This window comes from Chaetodon trifascialis, chromosome 4, assembly GCF_039877785.1.
Source record: "Chaetodon trifascialis isolate fChaTrf1 chromosome 4, fChaTrf1.hap1, whole genome shotgun sequence".
In the NCBI taxonomy this organism is placed as follows: domain Eukaryota; kingdom Metazoa; phylum Chordata; class Actinopteri; order Chaetodontiformes; family Chaetodontidae; genus Chaetodon; species Chaetodon trifascialis.
The window spans coordinates 2540651-2552651 of NC_092059.1; positions in this window are offsets into that span (position 1 = coordinate 2540651).

Consider the following 12001-nt stretch of genomic DNA (forward strand, 5'->3'; position numbering starts at 1 on the left):
GTGCATCTCAGTTTGTCAGCCAGCATCTTGAATTGACCGACAAAAAGTTATTGAGTTTAAAAGCACATTTCATCTTTATCAGAAATATGTGAGCGTCAGCGTTTATTTCTATCAAACCAGTCAGACTTTCATAGAATCAGAGAAATGCATTCATAAACCACATGATGTTTGTGCACAAATACCAGAAAATATCTTACATGCAATTGTTCTATAGTTAACTGATGGCAGATATTTTACTCTTTAAGTCATAAAAAAGAGAAAAACACAAACAGTGAAGCAGCAAATGGAAACAATTGAAACAAACTTTTTAAACAAAACTTTAAAAGAAGAATTTAAGACAGCAGCATGACAAGAATAAAGAGGGAACAGACAGACAGTGAAAAGGAATATAAAATAAAATCAACTATACATACATTATATACAAAAAAGGAAGACAAAAAAGCTCAAAAACACACTAAAACAAAGAAAAGCATTCCTGCGACGCCATCTTGAAAACGAAAATGAATTTCCCACCCACGCCGCCTCCACCTGCTGCTGCGTGGCGTTCAGGCTCCTCACATACAGTACGCATGCCAATCAAAAGTTTGCCTGTCTGAAACGTTAAATCTCGTTTATCTGGAGGTCAGAGGTGTTTGTCTGGTTGCACAGGGAGCCGGTTTCCTTCCTCTGGTCATTCAGGCTGAATTCAAAAATACTGGAGAGGGAAGCAGAATGTGTGAGTGACGCCTGTGAAGTGGAAAGTGAGTCCCATTTTCTTCTGGACTGAACCAATTATGATGATTTAAGAGAGCTAATTTTCCATGAAATGGCTCAAAACAGGCTGAAATATTCTGGTGAGATGAGCAAAAAACTGGAACGTTGCTTCATTTCCATGTGCTGAAGTTTGCTCACTTTGTCTCCAAAGCCTGGAAAATGAAGCAGGACTGACTGTTTATTTAGACTTTACTCTCCATGTACAGTGATTTAATGTATACGCAGCACTCTGCTTTACATGTAGTTATAGCGCCTTGTACTTGTATGTATGTCACAATAATAAAAATTTCATTCACATGTTCTATGAAAGCTTTTTCATAACTGGATCACTTATTGATGAACATCTGGAAGATTATTGTTTGATTGCTGACTGATAAGAAGGTATCTGAAAAGACTGTTTAGAAGATTGTACTTTGGGGCTTGCTGTTGAAGTGGCAAACATATCACTGATGTATGGATTTTCAATCAATACCTTTTTCAGTCAAGTTGCCTTCACAATAAGCTTTGGGATGTTTGGGTTGTTTTTCACCATTTAAACCAAATCCAGACTGGTCTGAACTGGGATGTGCAGTAGTTCCACCGATAGCTTGGCTTCTGTCCATTAGCTGCTAGCTGTTAGCTTCTGTCCATCAACATAAAGTTGATTTATTCTTTGAAAAACACAAACATAACCTTTGACACGGAGGACAGCCGTTCAGCGAGTGTCTGAACCGCACACAGTCTGAGTCCTGCTGCACTTTCCTGATGAAAACAGCTCTATTTGCTGTCAGGGCCCACAAGTGTCACATAGCACTAGTTGCAGGAGGGAAGGCCAGACTTCGTTAAGATTTGTTTTTCCATCCAGAATCCAGCGCAGAGGACCGCCTCGCCAGGCCTCCAGAGTTCAAATCTGCACTGCAACCAAACCAAATAAGCCGGGTCCAAGTACCCGCTCCTAAATACAACCAGATGTCTGCCCTCAGCTAATAATCAGAGAAAATACAGACCTTCCCTGTGATTGGTCCAGTGGAAGCCCCAGCTGATCAGTGAAAGCTGTCATCCAGAAAACAGATGTGCACAGATGTGCGCAGAAATTACGCTCGGGGCAGCTGAAAGGTGAATGGAGGAGAGGTGTAGTTAAAGAAAATAGTGAAATATGGCATGAAATGAAAGCTGCTGTGCAAAAAGCTGCAGCTGATACTGACACTGAGAAGAAGACCAGAGCCTCCAGAGGAGGAAAGTGTTGAGCCTGAGGGACTGAGGGATGTTCTCTGAGCATCATCACATCCTGGAGAAATGAGATTCAAAGAGCCAGAATCACGGCGATCATCAGATCACTGACGGGCCGCACTGATTGAACTGTTTACTGTCTGCTTGGCGGCTGACGTGACAGACTGACCGCCTCAGCGTGGGTCAGGTGGGAGGCACTAAATCAAATTTCACAAAGTGGCCCTCAAAGCCTGAGGCAGCCCCGAGGCTGAGACCGGCGTTCCCACATCAAGACCCACGTGTGCGTGTGTGTTATCACGCATGCTGTTATAACGACAACAAGGCTTAAACACACAACAGCGAGCGTGAGGCTCCAGACAGAACACCTGAATACTAATGATGAACTTTTCTCATCATTTCTATCATTATTTTACAAGAAGAATGTATAAATGCGACGCTGACAGATAGTTTGCCCTTGAGAAGACGTCAGTGTGTTAGCTGCTAGCTGAGCTCAAACATCTGTAATCCACACTGGTTAAAGGGACGCATGATCTGACCGTGCAGATATGAAGGTGTATGGATTACTGTGGACATTGATTCTGGAAAATATACAGCTGTTAATTAATTTTTTTTTTTTTTTAGATGTATTAAGATAAAGTAGGATAAGATAAAATTGTATTAATTCCACTCTGGGGATATTCAGTTGTTACAGATTGTAAACAATAAAAGAGAAGCATAGAAAAGACAATCAGTAAGGATATAGAATAAAATGAACTGTATGTGTACATTATATACAAGAGTGTAAGAATACTCTTAATGTATTTTTAATGTTGTGAGATCCACAAACTACATTCTATTTTTCTCCATTGTACTGAGCTGGAGGCCAAAATCTCTGAGATGGATCATTTAAAACCTGCACAAATAAAAATCAAACTTCTAGGCTTGAGTGTTTTTTGGGACTTGAGTTTGGACTCAAGTCAGACTCCAAGTAACTCAGCTTTGGCTTTAACGCCAATAACTCGTGACATCACTTGGACTTTTGACTTGTGATGACTTGATATGCTCCCCTATCCCAAAGATTGAACCATGATCATAAAAATGTAGTTAGAAAGAAGTGTGCAGTGATCTAACTTTCCATTTTCTGAACAGTGGATATACATTGAATCAATCCAACAGCAGCCAGCATGCTGGATGATCAGATTCAGATGTAAAGACTGTGGTAAAAAACATGGAAAGTAACATGAAAATCATCTGCCTGAGGCTTTTTACTGCTCGCACTCATTATTATTCATCATTAATGATCATTATTTGTGCAAATCTACAATACTGTCACCTTTCAAAACAATAACAGGGCTTTAAAGTTGGTAAACAGAGCACAATGACTTGTTTAAGACGCAGAGCTTTTGACTTGTTGGTCAGTCTGTTGCATTGCACATATTTGGCATTAAAGCAGCAGTAGTAGACTGCAGCATAATAAACCTGCAGCAAGTGGAGCCAATCAGCGTCAGAGGGAAGGCTGACGTCTGTTTTTAGGGTAGCTCAAGGACAAATGTGGAATAGTTTTTCTGATATTGGTCGCGTGCCTAGCAAAGAAAAATATCAGGTACATTAGTCAAAGGTATCCCTTAAAGGGCCCTGCATGTTGGCTGAGCGGAGCTAAATTCCACAGACACGTTACCGTAACGTTTCCCGGAGGAGTTTCATTTCTTCTCTCAATCTTAATAACAGACTCCTGCGTGCAGCCCAGTCATGGTTAGGTCAGACCTGGCTTTGCTTCGTCTCCTCTTCTCTCCTCCTCGTGTGCTGTTGCGAGCTCTCCCTCTCTGACCAAACACAGTTCATTTTTTTATCCTGCCTGCTGCAATTTGTCCTCCAGGATCGGTACCAAGATTTCTGGTGTTTTGGAGCAAGCCATGCAATTTGAAGAGCTGCTCATTACAAATATATTAATTTATGCAGGCTGACAGCCGAGCTCGACGTGCTCTTAAGTTCCCCTGAAGATCAATGATGTCCTGCAGACAGCGGTGGTTGGATTACATAAACAGCTCTCATGACGAGGGCTCCATACGCAGCATCACGACTCTGTCAGCTCTGGAGACACAGCACCTTTCACACTGAGAAATCTGCTTCTTTTACTCTGGGAGCTGTCAGGACCAGAGGCGCAGCAGGCATGCTAATCTAAGAAAAGAAGCCCACTGACTCTTCTGAAAGTCCTGCTTGCCTGATTGCTCTGGTGTAAACAGTGCTGTCCCTGCTCTGCAGCTCCAGCCATGCTCTGCTGCCCTGCAGAGAGTCTACACCCTATATGGTAAGCACAGTGAAAACACTCAGGGTTCGAACCCAAAACAAATTATTCACAGGGACCTCTGTTTATGGAAGTGTCACCATCTTGAAGTTTCACATTTTTGTGAAGGTTCCTGTTCTCTGCAGCAGCCCAGCTGCACAAAATTTCACTCTTTAAACACGGAGAAGTGAAACATTACCCCCTGCGGTAAGCATCGTGCATTCAGAGTGAACAGCACACCTCGATGCCGTAAATCCCTGATGATCGATATGTCACAGAACACGTCCACGCAGACGTCCACGCAGACGCCACGCGTTCTCCAGCACCTGTGAGGCCTCCTCAGGCCAGCAGATGTTCCTCCCCATCAGGTCACATCAGCTGTTGAGTTTATTAAGCATGCACGTGTGTCTCATTTGTTCAGCATTTCCCAATCATGGGGAAAATTTACAAGCGTGCTAACACCTCAGCGCCGCCATAAATCAGACGTGGACATGATGCAGAGCGATGCGGCCTTGCCGGGCAGCAGTGAGAGCTACGAGACACACAGACAGTGTTTGGGTTGATCTGTTAATGCGTTACCCAGCTGCACCCGCCCCCTCTCCCTTATTGCGGAGGACTTGTGTGAGTGGACCTGGAAGGTCGATCTTATCAAATCACTGCTGTGAAGTGTCCAAATTCTTTGTGACAGATCAAGTACAAATTTATATATATATGTTAAATACATTAAAGCTGATGTGATGATTTTTTACCTTTCAGTTTTGATCCAGCAGTTTATTCTGATGACTGTCCCAGTGAAAATCGGTGCGGTCTATGTGCTGGTTTCAGACCTGCCACTGTGTGATGCTGCAGGCCACAGCGTCATTCATTACACTACTTTAATAATACATAAACTCAATGCACATCGACTTGTTTTATTCATCATGCACCCTTAGGGTATGCTGACATGCTTTGAATGTGTTTTTATGAGGTGTTACCCAAAGGTAGGCCATGTTTCATACAGTGGAAATGAGCTGCTAGTAGCTTTGGCTTTGCTCATGAAAGGCATTTTAAAACAAATGCAGTAAAGACATCAAACTCAGGTGAATATTTAGTACAGGTGAAGAACCATAAGATTAATATCTGGCAGAGCAGAGGGCGACCTGTAATGATCAGCCGTGCTACAATCCAAAAACTCCAGAGGCCAAAATCAGATTTACAAAACGTACTAATCCAGTCACAGTCACCGTGTGTGTCATAAGACAAGTCTTTCAATTCAGTTATGTTGTTAGAGTTATCAGAATCAGAGCTCCAGTCATAGTGTTTCATTGAATGAGAATCAGACTTTTTACACAATCCCTAACTCTGACCCGACAAAGTACAACACAAGTTTATTCACACAGTTTCTGAAATGTTCCTGAGTCCATGTGTTAATCTCCTTTATCCAATCATGTGTTCACAAAGTGGTGAACCACGCTCCATCCTCTGAGCCTGGAGATCTGCAGTCTCCATTTCCCCCTCTGTGCTCCAGCGTTTCCTCCTTCCTGGTGTCTCTCTTTGTCGTGTCCGTGTTGCTGCGGGGCGTGGCCGGCAGGTCGGGACAGCCTCCTGAACACACCTGCACGCAGTCATCAATCAAGACCCACCTGCTCACTCAGTATAAGCACCCGGATTACAACCAGTATTGGTGGTATTGTCTGCTGTGCTGTGTGTTAATGACCCTAACCCTCGTGTTAAGTACCCTGTCAGTTTTTGCCTCGTCTACCTTCAGTACACCTGATTGGTGAATGAAAAGCATGCTCAGCCAGGCTTTACCATGCAGCTCCTGCTCTGCTCATTCAGAAAGTTTTCCATATTTTAGACCTTAAGTTGACACCTTTTTCTGCAGCCACTGGACACCAAGCACCAACTTTACTGCTTACTTAAACCTTCATCTGTAAAGCTGTCACTGTGCCACAAACCCATGGAGAAAGTTCAACAAAATGTTCCACGTCTGCTGCCAGCTCAGTTAGCATTAGCATTAGCTTTTATGTGCCTCATGTAAGCGGCTGAGTCTGCTGTGATTTCTCTCTTGGGTGACGATAAATACTGACCAAATCAAATCTATTATTTTGCAGAAATGATCATCTCCTGAAGGCAAAATCCAATGCACGCTGTCTTGAACACAGGTTACAAGCACAGTTGTGCACTCTTGCATCCATAATGAATCACTCTCCATAACCCTCCAGCTCCCTCCAGCCAGGTTCCTTTCATTTTGCATTTTCTTCCAGTGACCCTGTATTGTCACAGACGCAGCCTTGGCCCTTCCTCTTAATGATGTATTTACTCTACAACCTTGACAGAGCAGCTTTGCAGTATGAAGGCTGCCATATTTCTGGCTGAAAGCCTCCCTTGACTCGCGGGCTCTCCGGAGTTCCTTTATTCCTCGCTGCCACTGTCAACGCCGCACCCATCAAGGTTAGCTCTCTCGACTCTGTCAGCATCTTCTCCAGCTGTTCCTTTGTGCCGTCACCGTGAACGCTGACATGACAGATCTTAACTCCTGTTTCTTCTTTTTTTTTCAGCGTGATTCATGATTTCTCCTTTACAGCACATGACATTAAAGGCAAAGTGCAGCAGCACAAAGTCTTGTTTTTTAAACCTTCCTCTGCTGCTGCTGAGCGAGGAAGAGGCAGTGTTTCAGTCGACCGCCACCTGGATTCTTAATTTGAACGTGTAATGTGATCTTGGACTTGACCGCTACTGCAAATTTGTACATGAAAACCTATAGCGCTATTTGTGGGAAACTCAACTGGGTCTGATTATGCTTAATGTGGCTATTTATTTAATGATTGCTTCTATCACCGCAGTGGAAGAAAAGCTGTGATGTCTGTCTCCAGATGCTGCTGTGAGGCAGTCAAACCCTGACGTTATGGACGACATTAAAGCCATTATGTGTTTAATTTGATCATTTGTGTCGATGGGCTTTTTATTTGGAGAGCGGCCATTGAAATACACACCTGTAAGTTATATTTCACATGCACAAATAACTGATTTACATCATTTCCTTGGTCTCACCTTGTACGTTAAGTATTGGTCTGATACACGTCAATAATCTAAACTGTGTTTCTGTGTTTATGTGAACAGGAATAAACGTAGAATCAAACACAAGATAGAAAAGGTGCATCAATCAGAGAGGGTACTGGAGATTTTAGGGCTAAGATGACTCTCTGGGAACCTCATACCTGATGGCAGTATTTCAATTTGTAGCAGTCAGTGTGTTTGTTGTAGTAGATGAATTGAGTTAGTCTGACCATAAAAGATGTCCTCAATAGAACAAGAGTTTTTCATTTAATCTTTTATTCGAGCCAGCATGTTCTTTTCTTTTCTTTTTTGACTGAATGAGAATTCAAAGCAGCCCTTCGAGGCAACACACTGAGCTGCAAACAGGGAGCTGTGGTACAGCGGGCTCTGCTGTCCACGTCATCGGGGACACGGACGATCCTCTTTGATTTGGCAGGTTCGTTGCTATCCCGTTGGGGCTCTGTGGTCCTTCAAGAGCTCCATCTCTGCCCTGCAGGAGCGAAGTCCATCTCTCCGTCTCTTCATCTCTGGCTCTGCTGTTGATCTGCAGACTTCAGTGGTCAGTCATTCACTGATGTAAGAACTCCTTCATGGTCAGTATCAAACAATCAGCATCCTTTTAATCTATATGAACCTTGTTTGAATGGTCTGACGCTTTGTTGTAAGACCTTAAAGGTAAGTGTCCCCTTACTTACAATCCCAGTATAGAACCAAAGGTTCTGGTGTGCATGCTGTTCATAATTACAGCACGTTATTATGTTTCACTTGGATAATTGGATAACAATCCTATTTTTGCCAGCTCTCTGTGTTATTTGCATGCCTGCAGGGCACTGAGCTAAGAAAAGAAAAGGGTGGAAAGATGCTATCAGTATGGGCGGTCAGATTCTGAATAAATAGGCTTTAGTTGATATATTTAAGTGGGACTTTGATACTGGTAAAATATATTCATGACTGTTCACAGGATTTCGCGTAAAACCCTCGTGTTATGCCAGTTTAGCCCAGGTCTGCATGACAGATTGTAGCCTGATTGCAGCATCTGATACACTGCGGTGCCAAGGAAATGTAGTGTGCTGTGTAAAAACACAGACCGCGTGCTTATGGTGGGCTCAAAGCGGATAGGGACCTGCTTTGCTATAAACTGCATAGTTAAAGACGCCGGCGCAGCTCGTGTGGTAGCTGGGTCGCACCAAATCTCCGTTCCCAGGGGTGAAGGAAATCACGTGGGCGATCATTAAGCTTCAGGCTCTGTTGTGATCAAAATTGCGGTGTACACACAAAACACTCCCCCTGCTCTTATAAAGCATATTTAGACCATTAGATAAGCCACAACTGACAATTAGGCTGTTGGCTGGCTCTCCCACACACATTTTCCTGAGCCTGGTTCAAATCTCTAACACAATCTCTGCACAGAGCGAGCGAAGCGGGCAGCCTTATCGAGGTCTTTAAGTTTTTATAGCCGTTAGAAACGTTGATTCTGTGAGATTGACGTATGTAGGGAATTAATCTCGTCACACAGTAAACTGTGCAGTTGTTACTGACTTTCTTTGCATGCTCCGATTTGAATGTGCGTGTGGACTTCATCTTATCTGAGCCAGATGTTTCCAGGTTGAGGCCGTTGTAGGTCATGTGACTTAAATGGTGTTAAGTAAAGGAAATTATATCAGCTGTCTTCTGTTTCACAGACAGACTACTGTCACATGTACCCCCACATTCAGCCTGGCAAACAGGAAATGGCTTAAGAGAATAACAAATCGTTTAAATGAGCTCCATCAGTTGCAGAGAGCTAAACAAAGGTGTATTCTTCTATTACTCCACTGCTTAGTAGGAAAGGTTAATTGTGTGGAGAAAATAATGTCCAAAGAAAATCACTGCAAAAGCGTTTCTGGGTATAAGTTTTCGTTTTTTCATGGCATTTTCCCAGACTGCTCCTCTTCTGGAAGCTGTGGTCTACCTGCTGTCCGGCAGCCACCTACTCCTCCCCACGGAGCAGCTAAACATCTGGGTCCTGCAGAGTCTTGGCGGCCTGGTGTAAACCCAGTGAGCAGACACCAAATCACGGAAGAGAGAGGGCGATAAAATATGGATAAATAAAGAGCCACTCGCAGCTGGTGCATTGCAGATTAATGTTAATAGTAATCACAGCGCAGGGACGGGAAAAAAAATGCTCAGTGATCCAGATGTGTGGAGGAAGCGACTCCCAGGGGGAAACGCCTGTCTCCTCTTGACGGGCCGGAGAGGAATAATTCATCCTTACATGAGCGCTGCAGACTCTGCTTGCATAGTGTTTGGGCCAAAGGGTCCTGTGGACGTCTAGCAATCAGCCTTATCCGTCCAATGTCTCTGTATCAATAAAAAAAAAAAAAAGACAGGGACAAATTAGAGGAAATACTTTCAGACTTCCAACTTTCCTTTCCCAAACCACAAGAGCAGAAGTGTAAGGAATGAATTAAAGAGTGTGTTAACCTAAAAGTGCATGTCTCGCTAACTAGCTTACTACCTACAGGAGCAAACAGGTGTTACGTCCACGGCCAGGGAGCACATCATTAAAGTAAATACTTTAGTTTGTGGGCTAACAGATTGCATTAAAAAAAGACCCTGTTTACGACGAGCACATTCACTTTATTTCTGAACTGCGTGGAAGTCTGGATCCTGGATGCTATCAGAGTGTAGGCTAACGTTAGCAGCTCGGGCCTGCTTTTTGGATTTGGGCTAATAGCAACCCCAGACAATGTTATGTGTTGCTAAACACATCTGCAACCAAAACACTTATGTAGCAACGAAATAGCAGTAATATCTCTCCCCTGCAATATCGTGCAGTTTCTCTTTTCCCGTCATCTATCAGCAGCTAATGAGGATGCTAACGTTTTGCCTGGGACATGCAGCTTTGCTAGCAGGTGTAGCCATTATGTGAAAATGTAAGATTCCTTTTTCAGGATTCTTGTACAGCTGTGTTAAAACAGTCAGTTGAAGACAGTGCTGTCAAGTAACTCATGGATCTAAGGTTAGCTTATTTAGCTAGCTAGCTACAGCTGATGCCAGCGACAGTCACTTCACTCCAAAAAAAAAACTGCCAAGAATGTCAGGTTTCATATTTGTATCAGTGTAAATTATTCTGTGTTTTTATTTTAAAAATGGAATATTTGCATACATTGTGGACCGTTATTGACTGTCCTCCCCACCATCATCATCAAAACCACAAAAAGTCCACAGACATGGAGAATCTTTTTGTGTTTACATGCACGCTAATATCCGAGATTTTATCCTGGGTTTCTGGATATGATATCCACCTGGTATGATACCTGGTAGTTCATATCTCCTGTACACATTTTGCAGCGTCTTGGTTTTTCACCATCTCAGTCAACTTGTTCTCAATATCAGCAAACAGTGTTCAGAAACCTGGATCAGGTGTTTACATGCCACAGCATCCTGGTTTCTAAGTAGCTTATCCAGGTTTCTCAGACTTGGGATAAAGCCATATCCATATTTGTGAAACCAAGATGTGCAACACATAACAAAACAACAAAAAGTAGATCATACTAAAGCTGTAGTGCACATGTAAACACACATGGCCTGAAACTTAACTGAGATACTTATTACTTAATACTTAATCTGGTTTTCCTTTAATTTGTCACCCATCTATGTCCATATGATGGTTGCAGAGCTCCTGCCAGCTCCTGAGGCCAGCTGGGAAATGGAGTCCTTCCACTGAGTCCTGGCTCACAGCCAGTGTTTCCATCCAGTCAGTGTGTGTCAGCATCTCGAATGACCTAATAATTCTTAATAAGACTGAAGCTGGTGATGACTATTCAACAGCTTAATGAGAGATCAGGGAGGAGCAGCTCAGAGTCCAACACAAACAAACATAAGTCCTGTTTATTGATCATTTAAATCTGGTCGTTATAACGGGGCAGTGAAGCCATCACTTGTTCTTGCTTGCTCAGAGAAAACTCCCCGGGATTACAGATGGCACAAAGTGTAGTTTCTGCCGCTGCCTGAGATGTGTTCACTGGCACTGCCGAGGGCTGTGGTAACACACTGTAGAGGCAGAAAAGGTTTGTGTTGGATGAGAACCAGCAGAGAGGGTTGCGCAATATTCGGCTGAGCTCACTCTGCGTAATATCTGGGATGAGGAGGGACAGAGGCTGCAGACGAACCATCAGTGAGGCTCAGAGTCGGAGAGGAAAGGAAGGGGATCCAAGCTGTCCGAGAGGACAGCCGGTCCAAATCCTCTTCTAACAGAAGGTGACGAGTGGAGTGTAACGCAGACTACCCGGGCTGCAAGTGTGTACACATGAGTCACTGTGTACAACAGGAGAGACGGTCAGGAGGTGGAACTCTAACAATGAGCTCATTTTCATCAAGACAAACTGTGAGATGAGATAAGACACACATGAGATTTCTCTTTGAGGCTGATGTGCTGAGGTCAGTGCAGTTACACTGTACAACTGTATCATCAGCAGGTTCAGGCACGTGCACGCACACACACACACACACACACACACACACACACACACACACACACACACACACACACGGCCGCTGACCCAGTTCTTTGTAGTTACACTCACACATGCTTGCCAGATGCACGTTCAGTATGAAATAAAGTCTACATTTGTTCGTGCATGCAGTCATTGAACTTGCACTCAATATTCACTGCTGCAAGTGTGCGCAGAGATGCAGAAGTTATTACATGTTATTCTCAATCTAAATATAATACAAGTTACAGCTATTATATAT